This window comes from Thermobia domestica, chromosome 17 (genome assembly GCF_964235325.1).
Source record: "Thermobia domestica chromosome 17, izTheDome1.hap1.1, whole genome shotgun sequence".
Classification (NCBI taxonomy): Eukaryota; Metazoa; Arthropoda; class Insecta; order Zygentoma; family Lepismatidae; genus Thermobia; species Thermobia domestica.
This window is the reverse complement of record NC_137470.1, coordinates 130,308,264-130,323,999: the sequence shown is the minus strand read 5'-3', so window position 1 is coordinate 130,323,999 and position 15,736 is coordinate 130,308,264. Positions and strand designations below refer to the sequence as shown.

Genomic DNA, 15,736 nt, shown 5'->3' with positions numbered 1-15,736 from the left:
TGGTGGAATGATAAAATGGGAGGAAATAGAAGAACCCCAAGAAAACCCAGAGCATGGTGTTGTCCACCACAAACTTACTTGGCCGGGAAGCAAACCAGGGATCACACGAACCAGGGATAGACGCTCTACCATTAAGCCATCGTGCTACCAATAAGCATGAAAGAATAAGTGAACAAAGAATGTGGAAGGATATGGAAGGACAACAAGAAACCGACAAATGTGTTGTTGTCCATTAGAAACCTACGTGGTTTGGTATCGAATCAGGGAGCCCTTGCAACAACGATGGACACTCAACCACTGTGCCACTATTCCCCTTTCTGTGAACAAACTATTATGATTAGTTTAGTAGCTTTGAGAAATAGACTTCTGGGTGTTAATACGAAATTCTCCGTACTTGATAAGAATACTCTGTCGGTTGGCAACAGATTTTAGCAATACGCAAGCGCTCAAAGGGAAACAACCCGCCGCGTGGATGTGATAAGCGAACTTCTCAGTCAACTGGGATCCTCTGAGTGAAGATAGTGCTTTGTGTTCGACTGCGGTGTGCATGTATGTGATCAGCGCTACACGTGAACCGTGGAGATATCGTAAAAAGTTGTGTTCTCGCTTAGCCCCAGGAAATCGCGAATTAACACGAAAGTTTGTTGTTCTTTCAGAGAACAAACAATACTGATCTAAACTACAGCTAATTTGAATTTTACAACTTTGCATAACTATTTCGAAAACTTTTCAGAAAAGTTTATCCGCTTCTCTTGTAACGCTCAGTAAACACATTTTTGTAGCTAGTAAGATCGAGTGAACAGCGTGGTTGTGATATCAAGTAAGTAACATGGTTTTAATAGTTTTTTTTATTTGCAAATGTTAGCTATTGTACAGTAGCCAACAAAAGTTTGTACCCATCCCTTAGTGTTATTTTGGTCAATAACTTTTAAACTAATGGATAAATTTTAGTACAAATTTTACTGTCGTTGTAAGCTAACTAAAATTGAACTTTAACTGTGGAACTGTACTGCCACGAAGATTCAGTAGGTGTCTATTTGCCTATGGAAACAATAGCGTTCCTTGTTAAATTCGAGATCATGTGACTTTCTTGTAGACAATGTCATGGCCGAACATCTTTCACTCTTTTCCACCGCTTTTCACCATTCTAATATTTTTTTATCACTATTTAATTAATACGCCATTTGACTTCTGCAGATTACAAGTCTAATGGTCTCTTTGTTTTGTATGTGAATGTTCTCAATTTCTATCAACAGAGCGACTGAAGTAAATTTTTGCGTGTGCAAAAACATTTAAAAAAAATACACACGCAAAATAATAGACATAACAATATTATAAAAGCACTGAAATGCATCCATTTTAACAGGAGTCGGTGAATCTACTATTCGTACTTTTCAAAGAATTGATACCCGTTCATTTAGTTCATTTCTATTCATTATTTATGTTCTCTTAAGAAAATTCTGGTACGCCTTGACGATAATTCATATCTAACAGCTACACCAGTACTTAATCAACTTTGGTACGGAGACCCCGATTCGTTTCCCAGTGGGAGCTCATATATTTCTTATCTCACTTTAACCTGTAAATCCACGTCTGATATAGCCCTGGGGCTGAAAAAATGCTAAATGCCAACCAACCACCTGAAAATAATATCTACGAAGGGAAAAAAAATGGAAAGGAAAAATAATAAAAGAACTTATTCACAGCAATTGAAGATATTTAAGAGAAATTAGATGGCTGCCGTTTACGGAAATTTTAAAACTCCTTTTTGAAAAGCGTAAGTCCTATATGCGATAAGTTGTGTAAAATACCTACGTAAATATTTTGTGTCCATCTTATACTCACGAGATGGTTACTACTCATGCCAATATTCATACTCAGGAATGTGTTAAGGTATTCAACTGATGCTTATGTATATCCACACAAAAATAATATTGAATGAAAATTTCAAAACAGATAACTTTATAATCTAATATCGTTAATTTTTGTTTATAAATATATCGATTGAATCTTAATCTTCATAGTGCACACTATAAAGATATATCATGATAAGGAGAATGATACACGCCAAATATATGTCTTCATAAATATCTATGGATATCTCCACCACGGACATTTATTGGGCAACTATTTCTTGTCTCAAATGTGCAAGGGTTTAAAATGTTTCTAATAATACTTTCGAAGTATCAAGCTCAAGTAAAATGTAATCTAAAATCTCCTACATATGCTATATAGACAAGGACAATGTTAGGCTAATTTTTTCCTCAAACAAGCTGTTTCCTCTTCTACGTTTTTTTTTCAAATTTAAGGACCTATATCTATAATTTTCGAGATTTAGTATAATTTTCAATATATATGATTTTTTGAGGGTGTATTAAAATGTTTTCTGTAAACCAGAATAAACCATTATAGCATGGAAATGGAAATTGATTTTAGAATTAAAATGCAGTCAATCTTTCAACTCTTCCATATTTATCGGCTGTACTAATGATGTTTTAAAAGTTCTTGCCTCAATATTGTTACCTTTAGGCCAAAGAAGATGAGAAATGAATGATGATAACGGAATGAAAATTTATGCATTCATAAGGATTCGAACTCGTGATAGGTAGCCTTTTGCTAGTCTTCGATGGGTGGTGATTCGAAACTCATTCTTTCTCATATGTTTGGTAGGCTTTGCTATTAACTTGTGGAAGCATATTTATATATAAATTTCTTGGTGCTCTTTCATCTTAGACTTGGACTGCAGAGTCACACGTTTTCATTACAAAATCATATGTACGAAACATTAATTATTTTCCTTTGTGTTAATATTAATTTAGAACTTCTGAAATTATAATGACATGTTACTATTCAATTAATTTGACATGCACTTAATTAAAGTAAATAGTCATAGTTATATAAGGTAAATATGTACGTAAAAATCAATATATAGCAGAATCGAGTGCTCTGTAATGTTACTTAAATGGTGGAGCACTTCTGGAGCTCATGAACGCGAATTCAATTCTAGGTCGCGCCATGACTCCTGATTGTGAAAACATATATGCATGTTTTTTTTTTTTTTTTTGTTAAGATTTAATTGCTTCTATAATACACTAATCTTGACAAATTAGCTTAATTTTAATATACTTATCTTCACTTCAGTGACAATTTTGAACAAGTTTAACCAAAATTAAACTTGTCAATAAACATGTTACCTCCTTTCTACGAAAACAGCATGTGTTAAAAGTTATTTCGACTTTTATGTGCAGACCAAATTCTATATAATTAAGAAAAAAGGGTTCATATATATCTATGTGTGATCTTTATGTAAGCAGCACGAGAGTAAAGTTATAACTAACCAGCTCTATGGCCTATGGAACCCGGAGGTTCAATGCCGCATTCATACAAGCTCTCCATTGACTTTTATCCTTAGGCAACTGAATCCAGTTTCTACTTTGTATTCCTATTTCTGCGAGATCCATCTTAATATTATCCTCCCATCTGCGTCTAAGTCTTCCTAATGATCGTTTCTCGATTGGTCTTCCAGTTAAGATTTTGAAAGCGTTCCTACTTTTTTCCATCCTGTCTATATGACCTGCCTACGTCAGCCTCTCAGATTTGATGACCGTAACAATGTTGGGTAAACCGTATAAATTATGTAGTTCCTCGTTATGAAGTTTCCGTCATTACCCATTCCCGTTCCTCTTGGGTCCGAATATTCGTCTTAGGACCTTGTTCTCAAACACTTTCAGTCTATGTTCTTCCCTCAAAGTAAGTTACCATGTTTCGCAACCATACAGAACAACAGGCATGATTATCATTTTATATATTCAAACTTCAAATTCCACGACAGAATTCGCGACGGCGAAAGATTTTGAACTCAATAATAAAACGAATTCCCTGCTTTTAGTCGACATTTAATTTCTTCGTGAATAAGGTTTTATTCTGATAATTTTGATATTTGAAAATATCCACTTTATAAAAAATATTATTTGATATTTTAACGCATCCATGATTTGAGTATTACGATCCCGACGAACTTCCTTGTATTTAGTTTCCTCTTCATTTACTTCTAAACCCATGTCCCTGCAAGCGTTTAGTAAGACCTCTGCATTTTTTCTAGTGTTTTCCTATCATCCTCTATTCAAATTACATCATCAGCATACGCCATAACCTGCTGAATACCATTCAACTTTAGGCCCTGATTGCTATTTTTGATCTTCCTTATAGCTTATTCCAGGGCAAAGTTCAATAATAATGGCGACAACACATCTCTTCGTCCCAGGCCATTCTCGAGGTGGAAGCTCGTGGACAAAGTTTTCCTACCCGAACTTTACTTCAAGATTCATTTAAACATATCTTAATTACTCTAAATAGCTTCTTCGGTATTCCAAATTCTGTAAGGATGTTGTACAATGTTTCTCTCCTAACCGAGTCGTAAGCCTTTCTAAAGTCAATAAATAATTGGTGTACCAGGTATTGTGTTCCTACTTCTTTCAGTTTAAACACCCAGATAAAGTCATTACTAAAATGCATAACGAATACCCATGGAAAGATAAATATGTATTATCATATTTAAGATCATTGGCATCTCAACGCTACCTAGTTATACTGTAGTTACTGGACCCACGAGATGGATACATGGCGATAGTACCAATAACAAGTTAAAACTGCATATGTTATGCAACTCTCATTAAATTACAGTTATATCTGGAAGGCTATATCCTACAACGGAGTTGGATAATGAGCCGATTGTAGACCGAAGGGACGTTGGGTTTTTTGGTTAGTAAATTAAATGAAGAATTATATGAGATGTCTGTTGTGTGGGCATATTTATGGCCAACCGCACATTGGAAATCTTTCAGCTTAACGTCCCACGACTATGTCTTTTAGGTTAAGGGAGACGGATGAGAATGGTGATGGAAGAATTGGTGGGATAAGAATGGTGGAGGAAACGGAAGTACCCTACAAAAATTACAGACGCAATGCTGATTATTAAAAAACTTAATTGGTCGGGGATCGAACCAGGGGTGGCGTCTCTCGGCGATCACACTATCCGAGGAAAAGGAAGGAAGAAAAGATTGGGAAAGGAAGGAAGTGACCTGAGATCTATACGTTAGGTACCATTCCTTTTAAGCGCTTTATTATTATTATTGGTTGCTTTTTGGTGCTTTTATTATTTTTGTCTTTTAGTGTCCTTTATGATGTTGGTTCTTATATTTTAAAAAGAAGGTTTTATATTTTCTTTTTTAATTCGTTTTTGAAATCATCTGTTTATCTTCTAATTGTTTTATTTTTTTTACATTTTTCCTTTACTCAGTAGTTCAGATTTCTAAATTAAAGGTAGAATACTAATTCGCTATAAAATGAGTCTCCTTACGAGGCATGCCTGAAGAAATCCATAATAACTATTATATTACTAGCATCAATTACCCGCTTCGCTGGGTTAAGTTAAGACAAAACAGTAATAGGTTTTGTTAGTCAGTCACTTTTTACTGTTACTAACGCGTTCCTTGATATTGGTTATTTTCGATGATTTTTATATATCCCCTTCCCTCCCCATGTTGCGGGCCACGGCATCGGAAGTGTCATTGTTCATCTCAACGACCCCGAAAAGTATGAATTCGACACTGATATTGGTTATTTTGATTTTATCTCTCCCCTCCCACAATTTTTGCGGGGCTGAATTTGGATTTAAATTGCATCAGAAGTGTCACTGTTCATCCCAGCGACTTCAAAAACTATAGACTCGACACTAATATCGGTCATTTTCGATCATTTGTAAATGTATTTTCCCTCCTTTAAGTTACACCGTCAAAGTGATATGACAAAAATTAACTCATGTTTGAACTTCATATAGGTTAAAAATTTGATCGAGAACGGTTCGGTGGTTCAAGAGTTAATAAATTGTATTTATTTGTATATATCTCCTCTTCCTACCTCCTCTCCTAAGTTCTATCGCCAAAGTGAATAGATAAATACCATCCCAGGTCCGAGCTTCATCTATGTTGAAAATTTGATCGAGATCGGTTAGGTGGTTCAAGAGTGAAGTCACATAGACAGTCACTTTCATTTTTTTATTTTTGGATCAAAAGATCCAATATATTTCAGACAGAAATTTTCTTGTAGGCCTTATATCTGGAGAACTACATATAGTGTAGCCAAACCAAAACTACCACTAAACTCAGAATGTTGTGCTTATTCCGCAAAAAAAAATACGAAAACTGGATTTAGGGGCCATTAAAAATTATTGTGGGCCCTGATCCAAAAGAATCCAATGTTTCCATCCAATTATAAATTTTCTTGTAGGCCTTATATCTGGAGAACTACATATACTGTAGCCAAACTAAACGCATCACTTAACTCAGTATGATGTACACCTTGTCTCAAAAAGGTTGAGCGCATTCTTTATTGGTGTTTTGAGGTAAAAATTTTCTAAGTCCAGCTTCGTGTATCTTCGGGAAAAAGTAAGCCAGGTTCGAACCTCCAAGCCAGCCTTTGCAATCGGGAAAAGTTTGCAGATTTGTTTTTCTTCTTTTAAATATAATAAGACTTGTTACCAAGTGTTTAAAAAAGCAACATTGATTGAAATACTTAATGATACAATATTTCGAAACCTTGTTTTTTTTTTTTTAAATGTCAGCACATGCTTGTTTGTCATTTAGCTCTCCATACGTAATGGAACATTTAAATACGTTAAAGAATCTTTTCATATGTAAAAGAATGCTCAAGAATGCTAGAACATAATTATCGCCTGAGTACTAAAATAAAAGTCAAAGTAGAACAGAAACAGCGTTTGTAATGGATATGAATGTCATAATTATCTTGAGATCCGTTATACATCGCTAGAAGCATAGAAGTCCTTGTGTTAGCTCATTGGTAAGCTGTCGGATTTCAAATCATAAGGTTGAGAGTTCCAATCCCGTCTAGGTTAATTCTTTTTTTAAATTATATTTTCCGCAATGCATGAAAAATTATATAAAATAATTACATTAGAATACATAAGTTCTGTATATATAACATAATCATTGCAGAACATAGTAATTATTATGTTTAAAATATAACATCTGAGATATTTTTCACAGTAGGTCGGTATATATGAGGATGTAAATACAAGTTAGGAAAATCATTTAATAGCAATAAATAAGTTATGTAGTGTATTTATTTGCACCTATTTGTCATACAGATGTAACTTCTCAATATTCTCATTACAGCATGTCATTTACATTCGTGAAATACAATATATTCCTACGGATATAGAAAGTGTATAAACAGAGTATCCAAAGTCGTATCCTGCTTCAAGACACATAGCTTTTTCCGATCCCCTTAACGTCACGGGAAGAAACACAAACTCTCTTTAGAACGGAATGTCGTTACTTAGAGTCTCATTCGAATACGTTGAATATGCTTTTGTATATTCATCTCTCTCTCTCTCTCTTTCGCTTTGTTTATGTGTGTGTGTTGCGGAATATCCCAAGTTGAATACAACATTTGCCAAGTATATGAGCATCATTGTCATCGAATACCAGAAATTGAAAGTCGTGTTTCTTCAGGTTGGGTTTGCGTGTTCATGTTAGCTCACTGGTAGAGTACGGACTTGCCAATAAAGAGGTCTTGAGTTCAAAGCCTACAGCTAATTATCATTCTTTTGTTAGTAGGATTGCACAGAAATCGGATACAAGGAGTGGTTTACTTCTAGAAATATTTTCAGAAGCGTTTAGGTAGCCCTGAAAAGGGCTGTTTTCGGGAGTTGAGGCGGGGACATTAATATTGTGTCCAAGACCCTTCTGAATTTATTACACGCTCCATTCTTCTGGGCATGGAATCTATTACATGGGTGACAAATCTATCTCCTTCCCCTACCTCCAGCCATGCTTCGGAAACAAGATGCCACAGGTCATCCTGAGTTCTTGGTGGATCTGCCTCAGGCCAACTTTCCCTTAGAGTACGCTTCACTTCTGCCCACATATTTTCCATGAGATTGAGGTCTGCTCCACGAGCGGCCAGTCGATTAAATCAATCTCAGGGTGCCCTGCGAACCATTCCTGAATCACACGGGAAGTATGTATTGGCGACTGGTATTGCTGGAACTGAATTACACCATCAGGCTGAAATACTCGTACAGATAGCACCATGATATTACTGATAATGTCTAAGTACTGAGCATTGTCCAGATGTCCTTCAATTCTATGAAGCTGTCCTGCTCCGCGACTGGAAATCCAACCCCAACATAAAATAGATACATAGCCACTGCGATTGCAAGGAGCCACATATCCATGGTCATATCGGGTGCCTCTCGGACGATACACAAAACGGCGTCCCTCCTTTGATGTTGTGAATATGGATTCATCTGAGAAAACTACGTTTTCCCAATTGAGACCCACATTCGCCTGTGCAAACGCGAGACGGTAAATTTTGTGGTCGTCTGAGAGTTTTTCCTTCACGGCAGCAACACGGCCACGTAACCCAGCATGACGAAGCCTTCGCAGAGCTGTATGCTTTCTACCAGGAAAGAGAGAAACTTCCCTTAGCTGTCTAGACGTCCTTAGTGGATCTAACCGGGCTTCGTTTACTAATCTCGCATCTTGGGCTTCGGTTGACACATGCGGACGACCAGGAGATCGTAAATTATCAGTCTGACCTGTAGCACCATATTTCCGAATCCATCGCCTTCCTGTAGAGGCCGGGACACCTACTCGCCTGCTAGCTGCAGTTGCAGAATAACCTTCCAATTCCCATAAAGTAATTACTGCTGTACGTCTATCCATAGTTACCAATGTTCTGTGCTGTGAGAAGGAAGCAATAGGTAAAAGCTAGTACCTGACGTGTGATTGGTTACTTGCACGACACGCTTATTGTGGGAAACAGCGTTGCCAGATCTAGCATAATGATGCTAGATCTAGCATAATTTGCATGTCTAGCATATTGCTTTAGCATCCTGCCCAAATCTAGCATCTAGCATCTAGGATATTGCTTTTAGCATCCTGCCCAAATCTAGCACAATTTCAGCAAGTTTATCAAAAAGCCGTAAAACCTGGAGATGAGAAAGAAGTTGGTCGTGGGAAGAAAAAGAACGGCAGAAATGTATCCTCTTCCATTGATTCATACAGTCGGTAAACCATACAGGCAGTCTTATTTTCCGAAGTAAGTTCGAAACGTCTTTGGGCTTTTTTGTGGCTCCACCCAGGGTTTTCTAATCCTTTAACTCCGAGGCATGGACGGAGCTATGGGGGCCATTCTCCCCCCAAATTTTTGACAACTTCACCATCTTTATTTCTGACTTCATGATCATATTTATTCCTGAAATGACAGCTCCGAGACCGACCAAAAATCTGCCGCCCCCCCCAGCAGACGATTCCCAACTCCCCTTATGCTGCGAAGTAATTTTCTTTCAAAATATGTAAACAAAAACTTTGCATTCATTTATACGATATATACGCCATTGAGTTTGGCAACGACTGCATTAATTTAGTTGAGTTAAAATTTTGGTGCGTGAAGTATTGAGTTCTATCCATGCATTCTTGCTCTCTGTGTATTTTAAGTTACGTTATCGTATCTCAACTTCGTTTTTTTAAACTCCTGAATTAGTAATTATGAGGATCTAGCATAATTTGACCGAATCTAGCATAAGTTCGATCAGGTTTTGGAATAATTCCGAGCTGTGAGTCTGGCAACGCTGGTGGGGAACGACTTGGTCAACGACTCGCGAAAGAAATCTGAAAATGGTGCGCCGTAATAATAATATCAAAAACAGTTTTTATAAAGTAATATTAATACATACGAAAAGCTGTTTAAAGAATGAATTGTTATACTGACTTTACACGTATAAAAACATATACCATATACCAAACAGATTGAGCGATATGATGATAGCTGTTTTGAGACAAACTCTTTCGAAGTCCAACTTCGGGTATCTTCGGAAAACAGTAAACTAAAGCTGCTGGTTCGAACCTCCAAAGCCAACCTTAATAATCGGGAAACGATGTACAGATATGTTTTTCCTTGTGTTAAATATAATAAGTTGAATATGTTGAAATGGTATTAAGTGTAGAAAAAAGTAACATTGAAATACTTAATGATACAATATTTCGAGACTGTGTATTCACACTCTCGTTTCGTCATTGTGATTTCCATACGGAAAAGAGCATTTACGTATGAGCTCAGTTATATTTCAGAAGCAGCTTCCGAAAAGCGGTCATGTTAGCTCAGTGGTACACCACCAAGCGTTTAAATCGTGAGTTCGATACCCGTTCAGGTGAAATTCTTTTATGATATTCTACTTTCCTCAATGCATGGAAATTATGTAAAATAGTTACATTACAATTCATCAGTTGTATATATCAGTTGAATATATATATTCATATCATCAGTTGTATATATCAGTTGAATATATATATTCATATCATCAGTTGTATATATCAGTTGAATATATATATTCATATCATCAGTTATATATATCAGTTGAATATATATATTCATATCATTTCACGACATAAGTAATTCTTATCTTTAAAATATAACATCTGAGGTATTGACAGAACGTCGGTGTGTTATGTGTGAATATTGAATACAAATTTAAAAAATCGTGTAATAGCAATAAATAAGTTATGTAATGTATTTATTTGCAGCTACTTTCATCGCAGATAACTTCTCAATATTCGCATTACAGCATTTAGGTAGAGCATATCGAAAATCGGATCGTGGTCCAAGACAAAAAACTAGCTAGCCCCAAACTGTCACGTAAGAAATTCGCGAATCGCAAAAGTAAAGTGAAGAGATTGAGAGCGGTAATTCCTTAATCGCTCTCTCTCAACTCTCTCTTATCTGCATTTATACACATAAAAGTGTATGTATGTATGTTCCAACATAACTCATGAATGCCTACAGCAGGGTTTCTCAACCTGGGAGTCGCGGCCCCTAGGGAATCGCGAAGATAGGCGGAAGAGATAAATATAGTTAGAATCTAATACCAGAAATTATTTTTAAATATTATTTTTAATTTTGTTCTGATAGGCATACTTTTATTTTTTATACACACTGTAAAGAACAATAAAAAATAAGTCTACTGAACATTTTCAAAGGGTGTAGAATTCGTGTTACTATTCGGTTCAAAGTCTCTTGTCGTCGCGAATTCTGTCGAGAAATTTGAAGCTTAAAATATACAAAACGATAATCATGCCTGTTGTTCTGTATGGTTGCGAAACATGGTCGCTTACTTTGGGGAAAGAACATAGACTGAAAGTATTTGATAACAAGATCCTTAGACGAATATTCGGACCCAAGAGGAACGGGAATGGGGAATGGCGGAAACTTCATAACGAGGAACTACATAATTTATACGGTTTACCCAACATTCTTAGGGTCGTCAAGTCTAGAAGGCTTAGGTGGGCAGGTCATGTAGCTAGAATGGAAGAAAGTAGAAACGCTTTCAAAATCTTGACTGGAAGACCAATCGGAAAACGACCATTAGGAAGGCCTAGGCGCAGATGGGAGGACAATATTAAGATGGATCTCGCTGAGATACGAATATACAAAGTAGAAACTGGATCCAATTGGCTAAGTATAGAAGTCAGTGTAGAGCTTTTGTGAACGCGGCATTAAACCTCCGGGTTCCATAGGCCATAGAGTTAGTTAGTTAGTAGAGTTGTTTAAAAATGAATTTAATTCAAAGAGGTATGATATAAAACTAATGAGAACTGTATATAGAAATACTAGAAAAATACACATGCAACAAAACCTGCACATTGAAATACAATTAAAATTAAAACCTAATGAGACACCTAAGCATGGTGTAATTTCACTAGTTCAGCAATGTCCGGTTCAATCTTCGTGACGAACATTATCAAGCCATTTTCAACTGATAAGCGATTTCTTATCTTTGTTTTAATGTTTACCATAAAAAAACACACTTTCGCACAAGTACGATATAGCAAATGGAATTATTACTTTTAAAGCAGCAATCCCCAGACCAGGATATTCTTCTGTCCTCATCAGGCAGAACTTGTCCAAGTCTTCGTTACAAAAAAACAGTTGCAAAGACTTGTCGCATAATCATTCTATTACTTGGTCAAGAAGTTGTGGGCTTAGATCGGATACGTTAATGGCCTCTTCAATGAAGGAGTTTAACATCCATCTTGAACCAGCACCTTCGTCGTTGGGAATATAGATATTACAGTTACTGTATCCACTGTCAGTGCCGGGAGTCGAAAAAAGGGGCCACACATTTCGGAGGAAGTGTGTTACTCATGTTAGGAAAGTGCATGTGCACATGTGTAAAATAGAAGGAAAAACGTAATAAAATGTGCTCAAAATTAAGGAAAGGTAGGGTTTATTTTGAAAATGTTATTGAGCTTCGTGCCAACCATGGTGGCACTTCGTAGCTAGTCTGTCGACGTCACTCATATATACGGTGACATCGTACTATACTCTCGCCCCGGGCGCTGATTTTCCATGGCACTGTTCACTATAAACAAAAAAATGGATTCTACTATTATAGAAATAGGTATGTTAAAAATCCCACACAAGCTTATTATCAAAACAAATTAGAAAAGGTCGCTGGCAAGAGCGTGTGATAAAAGGGGATCGTGATAGGAATTAGATTGAGAACCACTGGCCTAGAGTAATTTTAACCACATTTCTTATAGTTTCGAAAAGAGTGCTGTCGGGTTACCTATGGTGAATGGGAGGGGGATACATATAAAAGATTGCTAGAAAATGATCGATATTAGATTCATAGTTTTCGGGGTCGCTTAGATAAATAGTGAGACTTTCAATTTCGCTTAACTCCGATTAAGCTCTCATTAGTAGGGATGGGCACGAACGACTTTTCTTTGAAACTCGACTCGACTCGAAACAGACATCTTTGAGGTCTACTCTTGGACTCGGCGCGAAAAATATCTTCCAACTCGACTCGGATTAGAGTCAAGTCGAACCAAAACGAGCAAAATCCTGTGTGTAGTCCTACCTAGACAATACATAGACAATAATTATTCTATCATCAATTATACTACTATTACTACAAATAATAATAATAATAATAATAATAATAATAATAATAATAATAATAATAATAATAATAATTATTATTATTATTATTATTATTATTATTATTATTATTATGACAACACCGTGTACAAACATGAACAATAGATGGTTAGTAAAGGAATACTAAAAGCTAGTTGACTGCCGACGTCGGTAGTCATGAACTCTACAAGGCAAAGACATCGTTCATTACTCTAAGCTGTAAGCGTCGGTGAACTACAGATGGTCAACTATTAACCTCTCGCCAGAAATTGGTGGCCCCGCAGCGACGATCCGTGGTGGCCCAAGTTCCATTTTGAAAACTTTACTACCAGCAGCAGAGACGCGATGAAACGCCAACGAACCACAAAATTACTCTCCCAAAATATGTCAAAATGCCTATATGTGTGATTTGTTTATATTTAGGTGAATCAAAGAAACTCAAAACAAATACCCGGGGTGGACGCAAACTATCAATATTACGATTACTAGGCACGTGTTCTTCTGACTTCCCCACGGAAACGATCATAAAAAGCTTGGTTGTTGAAGGATAAATCATTGACGTCTTAATTTAGCCAATCAGACAAACCCCTACATCTCGAGTTCTAGAAGGTGATACCGTGAACCGTTTCAGATGTATTGCTTCTTGGTGGAGTACTATCCATGAGCAAAATTTGAGCATAATAGCCGACATGCATCTTCGGTGCCTCTTATCTTTAGTACAATTTTAACCAGAGATGGTGTGGGTCAATGAAAATTTGATCCACGACCCACCATGACCCACTATCACCCACCACCCAAATGCTCCATTGGCCCACTCTGACCCATCAACCATCGTGATCCACTCTGACCCACCACCAACTATGAACCACTCTGAACCATTGTGACCAACTCCGACCCACCAAAACCCATCGACATCAACTCTGACTGATGGCCCACGTCCTCCTCTCCATTGGCTAAAGAGGTTACACTTGTCATAAAACAAGACTGTGAAATTATCACTTACCGGAGTTTGAATTTCTACCGTTAATGGCTCAAGCACCTCTCTGTTACAATACTGGTGGGTCTGACCTTTACGATATATAATGGCAAAGTGTTTCTCATCTTCCAAATTAAAATGAATTTAAATTTATCATATATAATTATTTCTTTGTTGCCTTACAGACACATTTCAGTAGAAAATAGGGTGAAATTTGAAAGTTTCAAATCAAGGAAAAGTAGACCAACGTAAAAAAAAAAAAAAAAAAAAAAGAGAGAGAGAGAGAGAGAAACTAATTTTCTATATAATTAAGCATGCCGTACTAATTGAAAATGCCCATATAATTAAGTTTAGAATACAAATTTTATAGCCATTTTTCTCTAACTTTATGGCTTGATTGCCTTATGCTCGGAACGCTCCATATATTAAACACCAGCTTCAGCAATTATAAATAGAAAGCAGTGGGTATAAAATTCAAAAAGAACTTTAGTTTGCATTACTCAATTTGTTTCTCTACTAATATCAATCGTTTTCGATTATTTTTACAAATCAACCCACTACCAATTTCCAATATATAGAAAATGCACCCCCGTCCCCCCGCTCATAAAAGATAATTTTAAAAAATGCCAGGACATATTCTCTTTATTTTTAATAAAGATTTATATGCTGAATTTCAGCTCTCAGTTGAACGGCTTGTGAAATACTAAATTTTTCGCAAAAATTCGGACTTCTACTCCCCCTAAGGATATGTATTATAATGAAAGTGACACGCGTATGATAACTTCCCAGTTGGGATTGGAGCCTGATTATATACCAAACGTCAATTCATTTGACTTTGCAATTTGACCGTGATGATTACGCAGACATAGTTACTTTCAATTTTTTATGATACATATCCTTATTTCATATGTTACAGATGATTCAAAAATATTTTTTCAAGCAGTTAGCTCCTCTAGAATCTCACAGGCTGCATCCCAAAATCCAACTCCTATTATCCTATGACAATCCAAAAGTTACTGAACTTTTTTTATTAGGAACAAATGACAAAAGAAAAATGGAGAGCTTGAAAGTAAAATGTAGAAAAGCTCGGTGCCCCCAATAACTATATATTTCTCCGCCCCTTCATCCCGAACTTAAAAATAAAACTTAATTCGAATATGGTAAATTAGTGAATTTATTACAGTTAAATTCCACTCACTACATGCTACAGCTACAACTATGTAACAAAAATAACAACTGTGAAACATGTTCTGAATTACTATTAGATTTCTTACGCTATTATTAAACATATTAGAATAGTAAAAGAGGATTGTTCGTGAAATAGTATATTTGCTCTTGATTTATAACTTTTTCATACGGAAAAAAATAAAATATTATTCAAGTTTTAAACTTTGCACTCTGCAAATATGTTGCCCTCTAGGCAATGGGACTAATGTGAAATGTGGACTAGTGTGGACTAATGGGAAATGCTGCACTGTTAGCGGCGCTGAAAACTTATGATTCGATTCTAATATCGAATGATTTCGGTATCTTTATGTCGCTACGTAACCACCCTGGGCGCTAATGGGAGCTTAATTGGACTTGAATTGAAAGTAGAACTATTTACCTAAGCGACGACGAAACTATGGATTCGATACTAATATCGACCTGTTTCTAGCATTTTTGATATGTATCCCGACAGTACTCTTTTTCCAGACTGTAAGAAATATAGTTAAAATTGCTCTAGATATATAAGAATTATGTTGAAATACACACATA

The 15,736-nt window shown here is 36.2% G+C and overlaps 1 protein-coding gene across 3 annotated transcripts in view; it reads left to right on the top strand.

Annotated features, from left to right (window-relative positions):
• Positions 1–518: 518 nt before the first annotated feature.
• LOC145674331 (cell adhesion molecule Dscam1-like) overlaps positions 519–15,736 on the top strand; it is a 1,494,831-nt gene continuing 1,479,613 nt past the window's right edge. For all 3 annotated transcript variants that reach the window (XM_081744257.1, XM_081744259.1, XM_081744258.1), the window contains exon 1: positions 519–820. The gene's annotated coding sequence lies outside the window, so the exon portion shown is untranslated. The remainder of the gene's footprint in view (positions 821–15,736) is intronic.